Below are 10450 nucleotides of genomic sequence, written 5' to 3'. Positions count from 1 at the left end.
TTTGGTCATTTTAAGATTTATAAAAGAGGTTTAAACATAAACTGATGTTTTGGTCTAAAATATTCTGTAAAAATATTTATTTTATGGTGTTATAACAGTATGATATCATACATATGTGTGGTTTACCATTTACGGCCAAACTATGCACTGTAGGCGCATTTTGGTCATTCCACATATGTTTTTAAAGGCAAAATTTGAAGTCTGAGTTCATGACTTATACCAACTGTGAAAGTATTAAAATTTATTTATAAATTCAGTAGGTAACAAGTCTTAGGTGTTAAATAGGGTTTTAAACCACACTATGCACCTAATTACGGTAAAAATCGATAATTGACGATATTTGCGGTGTTTATGCGATTCTGAGATTTTGACCAGCCTTGTATGTTTAAAATATTTTATTTTTCATATAAAGTCAGTAGGAAAAGGTTTGGCATGATAATCATTTGTAAATCTCATTTTATTAACAAAAAGGACATTATCGTCATTTATCGAATTTATACAAGAACCCAATGATATTGTCAGTATCAAATCTGACCCAACCTTCCAAAAATCCCTAAAAAAATATCATAACAGTAGGTAATGAGTTTGGTGCCAAAATTTAGGTTTAAACATGTTTTATGCACAAAAGCGTAATTTAATTAATAAAAAGTTCAATTTTACGATATCGTGCATAACTTCGTTTTGAGACCAAAAAATGATGTCAAATTAGTTTGACATGTTTATATATCAGTAACAAAACTATTGGCATGCTTATATCTTCAAAAATCCCGTTTTAAACCATAAGGGCATAATAGTCAAAATTAAGCATGATAATAGAAACAAGCAAATAACTCAGATTTCTAGTATGATCGTGTAATATAACCTTATAGGGTTATGCTACATTAAATTACGATCATACGAAACCTAAAATCAGTAGCAAACTAATTTAATTCGGTTCATAATCGAAAGTCAATGCAGAAGTCAAACTTCGCGACTTTCGGTTGCGAACCGACCCTAAAACTGGAATTGACGAGCCGAACATGTTTACACATGTTCTAATAATTATTACCAAGTTGTTTATGTGATAAAAATTATTTTAGAATACTTCTAAACGTATATCGCAATTAATTTGAAAACTGGCCCGTTGACTTTTTAAAACAATATTACGTTGACCCGTCAATTAACCAATCAAACGTGATTCTTAGGAGGTGCCCTTTTGAGGGTTAAAGACCTACCTAATTACGATCACGTAGCGATGTTCATTGCGAACAATGGCTCGACCGTTTACGGTCTTACTTAAAGTCAAAGCGTTTATCGAAAACGCTTAACTTTTTGGTTTTAAAAGCCAAATAAAATAAACTAGCCACGAAAGGACACTTACAAATGGTCCTATGGACTGAATAGAACTCAAAAGAGGTTCCAAAATGTTCAGGATCCTCTATGATTGAGAGAGATAGCAAGATTGAATGGAATGATGCAAGTTGAAAATGAGAATTGTGAGCCTATTTATAGATTTCAAGAATCCTTATGATCTTTCCATGTGTCTAGAGGTTTACTAGGATCATTCCAGGTGTAAAACCATGTTTAAAAATCAGTTAGCATGCCCCTTGTATTAGTTTGATGGTTTAGATGTGTGGAGAAACCAACAAAGACCCAAAACAGAAGCTTAAAAACTACTGTTGTTGCTGTACCGTTCGCTCGCGGCCCGCATAGGAAGCAAGCCCAGCGGTCACGGCCCGTGACCTAATCCAGCCCGTCTTAAAAATTTGGCAGATTGTGCAGATTTGGTCCCTGTGTTTTATTCAGTCTTTTAAGTGCAGGAAACAACTAAAATAATCAGCTTAAAAATATGTTGTTGCTGCTGTTTAGGGGCTGGCAGCCCATGACAGCAGGCCTAGTGGACTTCGCGACCTGCTACTTGCCCAGCCCAGCCACCCCAAGTTTGGCAGATGTGCTGCTTCAGCCCCTGACATCTTTTATGCGTAACTTAAGTTTCATTTTTGAAATAATAAGTACCTTATGTTCTCGTTTCATATATGTAATGTTAATATAAGGTAAGAAACCTCTAACTGCCAACCTTAGGCACACTCGGGAGTGCGGCTGAGCATTATGGAGTTCCCGGTTTGTTTAAAAAGATTCTCAAAGGCGAAGTTTCGCTTATTGTCGCTTTTAGTCCCTTTGTCGCACAAAGTAGCGCGTAATATCGTTTAACAATATCTAAGCCTTTCGTGGTCCATATTGAGTATTCCCGAGCATATGCTTAAATATTACGACGCTCCCGATCGCTTAAATGGTCACTCAAAGGTGTAGTTTTAATAGTTGACGCTTTTGGTCCCTCCAACACGCAAATTTGCGCGCATTATCATTTTATTGCGTCAAAGCCCTATGTTATCCATATTAGGCATTCTCGAGAGTATTATCAAACATCACTATGCTTCGGGCTCGTTAAAAGGTTACTCAGAGGTATAATTAAACATGTTGACGCTTTTAACCCCTTTAACTTGCAAACTTGCACGTAATTTCACTTATTGGCATAAAAGCCTTAAATGGCCAATAATAGGCATTCCCGAGAGTGTAATCAATTATCATGAAGCTCTCGGCTTGTTAAAAGGTCACTCAGAGGTAAGAATTAACATGTTGATGCTTTTAAACCTTCGACGCGCAAACTTATAAATAATTATGTAAACGGCTCCTCTCGACCAATAAGTGGCTTATTTTTGAGTATGAATACCGTGTAACGTCATTCAGAGGCTTAGTTTATGCATGTTGACAGTTTTAGTCTTTTCGCATTCAAAGTTTTTGATTTTTCACAAAAATAGTCCCTCATAGTCAACGTTTGACTTTATTAGGGTTTAGTACACATGTCAACACATCATTGGACGTGATTTTACGAGGTGTTACATCCTCACCCCCTTAAAAGAAATCTTGACCTCGAGATTTGCTAAAATAATGGAAGTACTTTCTGTCGAATAATGGACTTAACCTCCACAGCATATTTGGGGCCTCTATGGGCACCCAGTTGACCTTTATAACAGGTACATGTTTTCTTTCGGAGCGTCTAATCCTGTCGATCCTTAATCGACACTGGTTTCTCATCAAACCATAAGTTTTCATTAATCTGCATATCATTATGTGATAATGCTATTGACTTATCGGCGAGACATATCCTTAAATCACCAGTGTGGAACACATTGTGAATACTATCAAGTTCCTTAGGTAAGTTTTAGCTTATAGGCTACCGATCTTGATATATTTGATTTTTCTTGAATGGTTCTAAATATTTAGAGTTTAACTTGTCCATTACATCAAAATGCAGTACACCTTTCTAGGGTGGTACTTTCTGTTGAATCTTGTTCCTTATTGAGAACTCAAGAGGTTTGCGACTCTTATCAGCATTGATTTTTCTGCCGATTACTGGCAGCTGTCAGACGACCACCGATTTGTATAATCTTATCCGTTGTCTCCAGGGTAATTTCAGATCCTGATGATTGGACTTACCAAACTTCTGTCCATCAAACGGACGTTTGACATTTCGTCTATACAAGGTCTCCAAAGGAGCATCCTTGATGCTTATATACTAACTATTAGTTATAGGAAAGCTTATTTAAGGCGAGATAGTCATTCCAACTACTGCTTAATCCAATCTTTAAAGGATAGCTAACCTCACGGTTAGTCGAACAAATCAACGATCCTGGGCAGCTGATAGCGATTCTCAAATGTTACCTAAGTAGGGTTGCGGTAATCAATGCATAAGCATAATGAACCATCTTTCTCAATTAATAATACCGGAGTCTTTTAGAATTTTGAATTAGGCTTTATGAAACCTCCTCTAAAAGCTTATCTAATTGGCTCTTAGGTCTTCCATTTTCGTCGGTACTAACCGATATGGAGATTTTTCAATAGATGCAGCTTTAAGTGGGATATTAATCTTAACTCTACTTATCTCCCAGGAGGTAAACACGGTAGTTCTATTGAGAAGATAATCAAGACATAGAAAGATAACAGAGATATTCTAAATCTCAGGCTTCTGCTCATCTATCGTTATCCGTGCCATATAAATGACACATTTTCTTTATGAATGCATAGATGCCTTAACTAGTGACACTTATTTGGACATTTCTATATTGGATATCTTCTTTGAATACCATTAGCTGACTTTAGTACAATATGACCATTGGGATATCTCAGTGGTTCCATGCATTAAACCTCCATACTGATCAGGCATGTAAGTAATCTATGGGACACACTAGGATACGCCAATCCTCATATGGCGATTTTATCAAGCATAGTCTAGCATTCGCAGTTGATAGAAATCAATGAGATAATGATGCGTGTGGGTGTGTATATATTTTAGGTGTATATTTTAAGCCCTTTTGTACACTTTTTAGCCAAGTTTTAAATTTAGAAAACACAATATTTATTAACACTACACACACATATGGGCAAGTGCACCCATCGTAGACGTAGTATAATGTTGGTTAGATACCGAGGTCGTCCAAGGACACAAGAGCTTTTAGTACCGGTTTATCCTCAACGTCTAACCAAATCAAAATGTTAAAAGATTTTTAAAACTAAGAAAATAAAACTAAATGCTGAAAAATAAAAATAAAAGTAAAACAGATAGACAAGATGAATCATTTGGATCTGACTCGTGTATAGTGTAACCTTTGATTATTTTCGCACTTTTGCACTTGTTTAAGAGATTATCTTAGTTATTGTAGTAGGCCTCTCTTTTGAAGGTGACGTTACCCTTAACCCAGTAGTTTGAGTCAGCAAGGATACAATCCTAAAGGGTCGGATTATTGAAAGATAATTAATTAAGTTATTAATGCAAATTATGGTAGGTCCCTCTTTTGAAGGTGACGTTAACCTCGACTAAGTAGTCTGAGTCAGCAGGGATACAGTCCTAAATAGCCGGGTTATAGTATTAATAGTAGTTAACTTATGAGGGGGTCAAAGAGTTTGGATCCCCACCATCCAATACCTTTGGGTATTGAAGGAGATCCTACTAAATTTGACCCAGGTCCCTTGCAGGACCTCTAAACGCTGGACAAGGGCAAGACCCTTACCAAACCGTTCCCTTAACCCCTGACCAGGTAACCAACATACCTCCATATAGACCATGGAGATATGAATGGTGAAAATCTTTTATTTTATATAGACAGTAAAATAATGTCAAGACACCACGAACAAACGATAAGGAAGAATCACCTTCAACATAAGAAACTTGTTATTAAAGTCATTAATACAAAACCAAATAAAAAGTGCAAAAGATTAAAAATAAAAAGTATTACACTAGACACTTGTCTTCACCAAGTGATGTAAGAGACTTAGGCAAACATGGCCTTTGATTGTCAAGAACTCTTACGATCAATCTTGGACCCCGAGACGACTCACACACTCTATGATGGACAATGGATGATGGTGGTGGATGATGGTGTTATGGTGGTGGTGGGTGGTGGGTGAAGTGTGAGAGAGGTGGTGTGCCAAGGGATGAGTTGAAATAGCTCCAAGCACTCCTATTTATAGGCTGAACAGAAGCCTGGGCACGGCCCCGTGCCCGTTGGGCACGGCCCCGTGTCCGTCTGACACTCTCTCTCTTCATTAATTGTAATTCGCAATTACAATAAATGCGCCTGCAGTACTCTGACCATGCCCCCGTGTCCGCTGGGCACGACCCCGTGGTGGGAAATAGAAGCTTCTACATGTTTGTCTTTTCTGCTGCTTCTTGGGCACGGCCCCGTGCTCGCTGAGCATGGGGCGTGTTCAGTCTTCTGTCTTCTCTGTTTTGCTTGGGAGGATGCTGTCGAGGGGTCGGGCAATCCACTTTTGTCCCTTTTCTTGTATTTATGTTAGATTTTGCTACCTTTTTGCTTCTTTTGTTAATTTGAGCTCATTTAATCCTGAAAATACAAAAGGAAGACAAAAACACACTTTTTCCAACATTAGTACTAAAAAGGGTTAGTTTTATGCCACAATTGATATAATTTATATGTTGCATTTTGCGCGTATCAAATACCCCCACACTTGAATCTTTGCTTGTCCTCAAGCAAAACTCTTTATAATGTGGCTTTATTCACTCCCAAATGGAATGGGTAGAAGAGAAAGTTTTTGGGCTTGTCATAGAGTGTCGGGATTTTCCAAGATTGTTTAGGTTTTATTTTTATTTTTTTACAATCCTATTCGTCATGATTTATTAAAAACATTTCATAAGATAAATTATTTATTAAGGCATAACATACCTTTTTAAAATTCTATTTATATACAAGTTCACATACCTCACGGGGGAAATCACTCACACTCGGCCGAAGGTGTATTTTTAGTGAATCACTCGAGAGCGGCGTGGAACTTATTTCTACCATTAGCTTACCAAGCAATCAATCCTCCTCTTTTTTAACTTTATACCTTTGTAAATATCAAGAGGACTTTTTGGGTGAAGGGTAGGCTTGGGCTAAAGGTGGGTGGTTGGGTTAGTGGTTAGTTGAAAAGGGCGAAAGGCGTAAAAAGCGTTGGTTTTCGTAAAACATTTTGTTTTTGTGACTTTTTATTTTTAATGAAGTATTTATTCAAACAAGCTTTTGCTTGAGGAGCTTTGTTTGTTTATTTCCAACTTTATCATCATTCATCATATATATTTTTTTTTCAAGAGTCACACAAAAACCAAGCTTTGTTACTAAAATAAGGGGTAAAAATGAAAAAGGGATTTTGGTGGGTAAAAAGGGTTTTGGGTTAAGAAATGAAAAGGTTTAGGCTCAAAGGGGTTAACTAGGGGGAATTTTTGGGTAGGTAAAAAGAAAAATGAGAATAATGGTGTTGAAAGAAAAAGGGTTAGTCCTAATGCCTCCATCATTTACTTACTTGGGTTTAAGTTGGTAAGGACCGGGAATGAATTATCGTGGCAAGTTCTAGAGTCGTAAGAACCAAGCGGCTATTCACACAAGAAACGAAAAATGAGCATTTAGTGTAAAGATATGTATTTGTATGCTCTTTAAAGGCTCAAAACTCACTTTTGTGGGAATGGGTTTTTACGTGATCAAGTATATATAATCAAATTTTAACTAAGTTTGTCATGCCGTTTCATAATTTTCTTATGTTGGTTCTTTTTATCACGACGCTATCGGTTGTAAATTTGAAAAATATAACCTTGTTAGAGTTAGAATTCCCAACTTAAACTTAGACAAGTAAAAAATGCAAAATTTTTGAAAAAATTTGGGGTGATTAGCGATTCCAAATAGAGTTTTGTGTAAGGCTTGTTATTAGGACTTGCGAAATTCAAGGTTTTAGCATCCCCCCACACTTAAATTACACATTGTCCTCAATGTGTCCCAAAAATAAGTTTTTAGGTTGATTGAATGTGTAAAATGGTGTTAAAAGCAACATTTTATGTTACTGGCAGTCTAGACACGGCCCCGTGGGGACCAGGCACGGCCCCGTGTTCAGGTGCCAGTGACAAAAATTAAAGAAAAGAAACAGAAGCCTGGACACGGGGGCGTGTTCAGTGAACACGGCCCGTGTCCAGTTACCTGAACTGGGCAATTTTCTGCAGGATGTTCAGCACGGGGCCGTGTTGGCTGGACACGGCCCGTGCTGAGCTTACTGTAATGAAGGAATTGTTGTTGGATGGCCCTGTTTTCGTGCATGGGCCATGTTTCTTGTTTCCCTTGTTATCCTTCACCATCCCGAGTGTGTTTTATTCCTGCAAATTAAAATTAAAAGATTAGACTAAACTAAGGATAGTTCCACGGAATGCCTCCGTGGTGCGCCACGTTTATAAGGGTCCTTGGCTAGACCCAAGGTGAGGTTATATGTTTTCCGAGCGGGATGTTTTGCATCCCATGTTGCACCGTCGTAGAGCATCATCCAAACTCGAATCAATAACCTTCATGTAATTGACCGGGTCATCGTCCTCTATTTTCTTCCCAACCCGAACTTCACTTCCTCATCACCATATTTAAAGTGAGCGTTCCGTCATTCATGTCTACCACTGCTTGCGCGGTGGCTAGAAATGGTCTCCCTAGTATGAGGGGGACTTTGGTGTCTTCTTCCATATCAAGGATGACAAAGTCAGCCGGGTAGACGAAATTATCAACTTTGACTAGCAGATTTTCAGCGACACCTTATGGGAATTTGACGGATCGATCAGCAAGCTGTATACTCATCTTTGTAGGACTTGTCTTGCCTAAACCGAGTCTTTTGAACATTGATGCTGGCATGAGGTTGATGCTAGCACCAAGGTCGGCTAGAACATTTCGAATGGGGGAGTCCCCAATTGAGCAAGGAATTGTGAAGCTTCCGGGATCAATCTTCTTTTGGGGAAGTTTATTGAGCACGAGGGCAGAGCATTCTTCGCCTAAGTTAACTAATTGCAATGATTCAATTTTCCTTTTATGAGTGAGAAAGTCCCTCATGAATTTTGAATATTTAGGCATTTGGGTTAGGACGTCAATGAAAGGAATGTTGACATGCAATTGTTTTAGTAGACTTTCTAATTTAGCGAATTGCTCATTGGTCTTCTGGCGGATTAACCTACCGGGGTACGGAACTCGAGGAGCCTTGGTAGGCTCTGGTGAAGGAGGAGAACCCGTCTCTTGTTGGGGCGTTGTTGCGGTCTCCTCGGTAAGCGGTGGGCCTTCCGCATGACCCACGGTACGGTTCCGTAGTGTTATGAGATGAACTTGTGCCTTTGGGTTTGTTTCGGTATTACTTGGTAACGCGCCCTGTGGTCTCTCGGAAAAATTTTGAGCTAGTTGACTTATTTGTTTTTCGATGTTTTGAATACTAGCTTGTTGATTTCTAAAATTTGATTCTAATTGTAGAAACCTATCCGAGTTTTTCTTTTCAGTGTCGGAGATGAGGCGAGATATAGTATCTTCAAGCCTCTCTCGTCCACCTTGTTGTTGAGAAAAATTTTGTGACTCATTCCTTGGTTGTTGAAAGTTTGTTCGTTGATTTAGGTTTTGTTGGTTACTACTGTTGTCGGGTTCTCTCCAACCAAGGTTAGGGTGGTTACGCCATCCTTGGTTGTAGATTCCCGTTGGGGGGCCCGACGGCCTAGGTCTATTATCAATGTAGTTTACCGACTCTGTTTGATCATCTGTTTCTTTCATACAACTCCAATTTTCATGTGGCCCACCACACCCTTCACAAGCCATAACCGAGACTGTTTTTGTCATTTCTAGCTTTTTAATTTTTGAAGAAAGGGCCTCGATTTGGGCTTGTAAAGAAGTGCTTTCATCAACCTTATGGGCGCCCGGGGCAATAGATTTATTGCCTCAGGAAGTGTGCCATTGAAAATTGGTTTGAGCAATTTCCTCAATCTGATTATATATTTCTTGCGGGCGGTGATTTCCTAAAAGTCCCCCGGAGCTAGAGTCAAGTGTTTGTCTAGTATGTGGCAACAATCCATTATAGAAGGTGGATACTTGTTGCCACACTGCAAGACCGTGATGAGGACATTTTCGTAATAGCTCCTTGAATCTTTCCCAAGTTTCATATAAGGATTCCCCCTCGTCTTGCGAGTATGTATTAATTTTAGTCATTAATTTAGCCGTTTTAGCGGGAGGGAAATACTTATATAGAAATTTTTGGGCTAGTTCATCCCAGGTGTTTACCGAACCAACTGGGAGAGTGTTAAGCCAAGCTTTTGCTCGGTCTTTTAGTGAAAATGGAAACATTCGAAGGCGAATGGCGTCATTTGATGCTCCATTGATACGAAAGGTATCACATATTTCTAAGAAATTAGTAATATGTAGATGGGGATCCTCGTCTGCAAGCCCATGAAAGGTTGCAGAGTTTTGAAGCATCTGTATCAAATGTGGCCGAAGTTCGAAGTTATTGGCTTCAACATTCGGTGCATTGATAGCGGCGCCAAGGTTACCTACGGTGGGTCGTAGGTAATCCATGAGGGTACGTTGGTCCGCCATTGGAAGTGGGTCCCCCAAAACCTTCTCTTGGTTTTTAGCTTTTAGTCTTTTTCTGAGAAAGCGTTCGGGTTCTTCTAGAGGTTCTTTTATGTCTTTATTAGAACTGGAGCTCATACACCACGCAGAGGTGGTGTCGGGTTCCAAGTCCTGCAACAAAACAGAAAAGAATGTTGGTCAGAAGGTTCACCACGGCCCCATGCTCAGTGAACACGGCCCGTGGTCGGAATTACAGTGATTGTTTTCCGGATCCCTGTTACTAGAAAGTTGGACACGGCCCCGTGTTGCACCGACACGGCCCCGTGCTCAGCCTTCTGTAACTCGGAAAATAAAAACTGCCAGTACCAATGCTGGGCACGGGGCGTGTTCGACCAGGCACGGCCCGTGCTGAGCTCTGCAGAAGCTGAAAAATTAAGAAAATCTTAAAAAAATAAAAAGAAAATAAAAAAATGATTAGGCCGTTGATTCCTAACTTTCTTAAAATCCTTGTATCCCCGGCAACGGCGCCAAAAACTTGATGCGTGTGGGTGTGTATATATTTTAGGTGTATA

The 10450-nt window shown here is 39.2% G+C and overlaps 1 non-coding gene across 1 annotated transcript; it reads left to right on the top strand.

The window, feature by feature from the left end:
- Window positions 1–9417: 9417 nt before the first annotated feature.
- LOC118491968 lies at window positions 9418–9524 on the top strand. The gene has a single exon (XR_004892413.1). It is a non-coding gene; the product is annotated as a small nucleolar RNA R71 (small nucleolar RNA).
- Window positions 9525–10450: the final 926 nt, after the last annotated feature.

The sequence above is a fragment of the Helianthus annuus genome, chromosome 4 (genome assembly GCF_002127325.2).
Source record: "Helianthus annuus cultivar XRQ/B chromosome 4, HanXRQr2.0-SUNRISE, whole genome shotgun sequence".
Taxonomy (NCBI): Eukaryota; Viridiplantae; Streptophyta; class Magnoliopsida; order Asterales; family Asteraceae; genus Helianthus; species Helianthus annuus.
The sequence above is the reverse complement of the archived record's forward strand: the minus strand, read 5'-3'. Positions and strand labels throughout refer to the sequence as shown.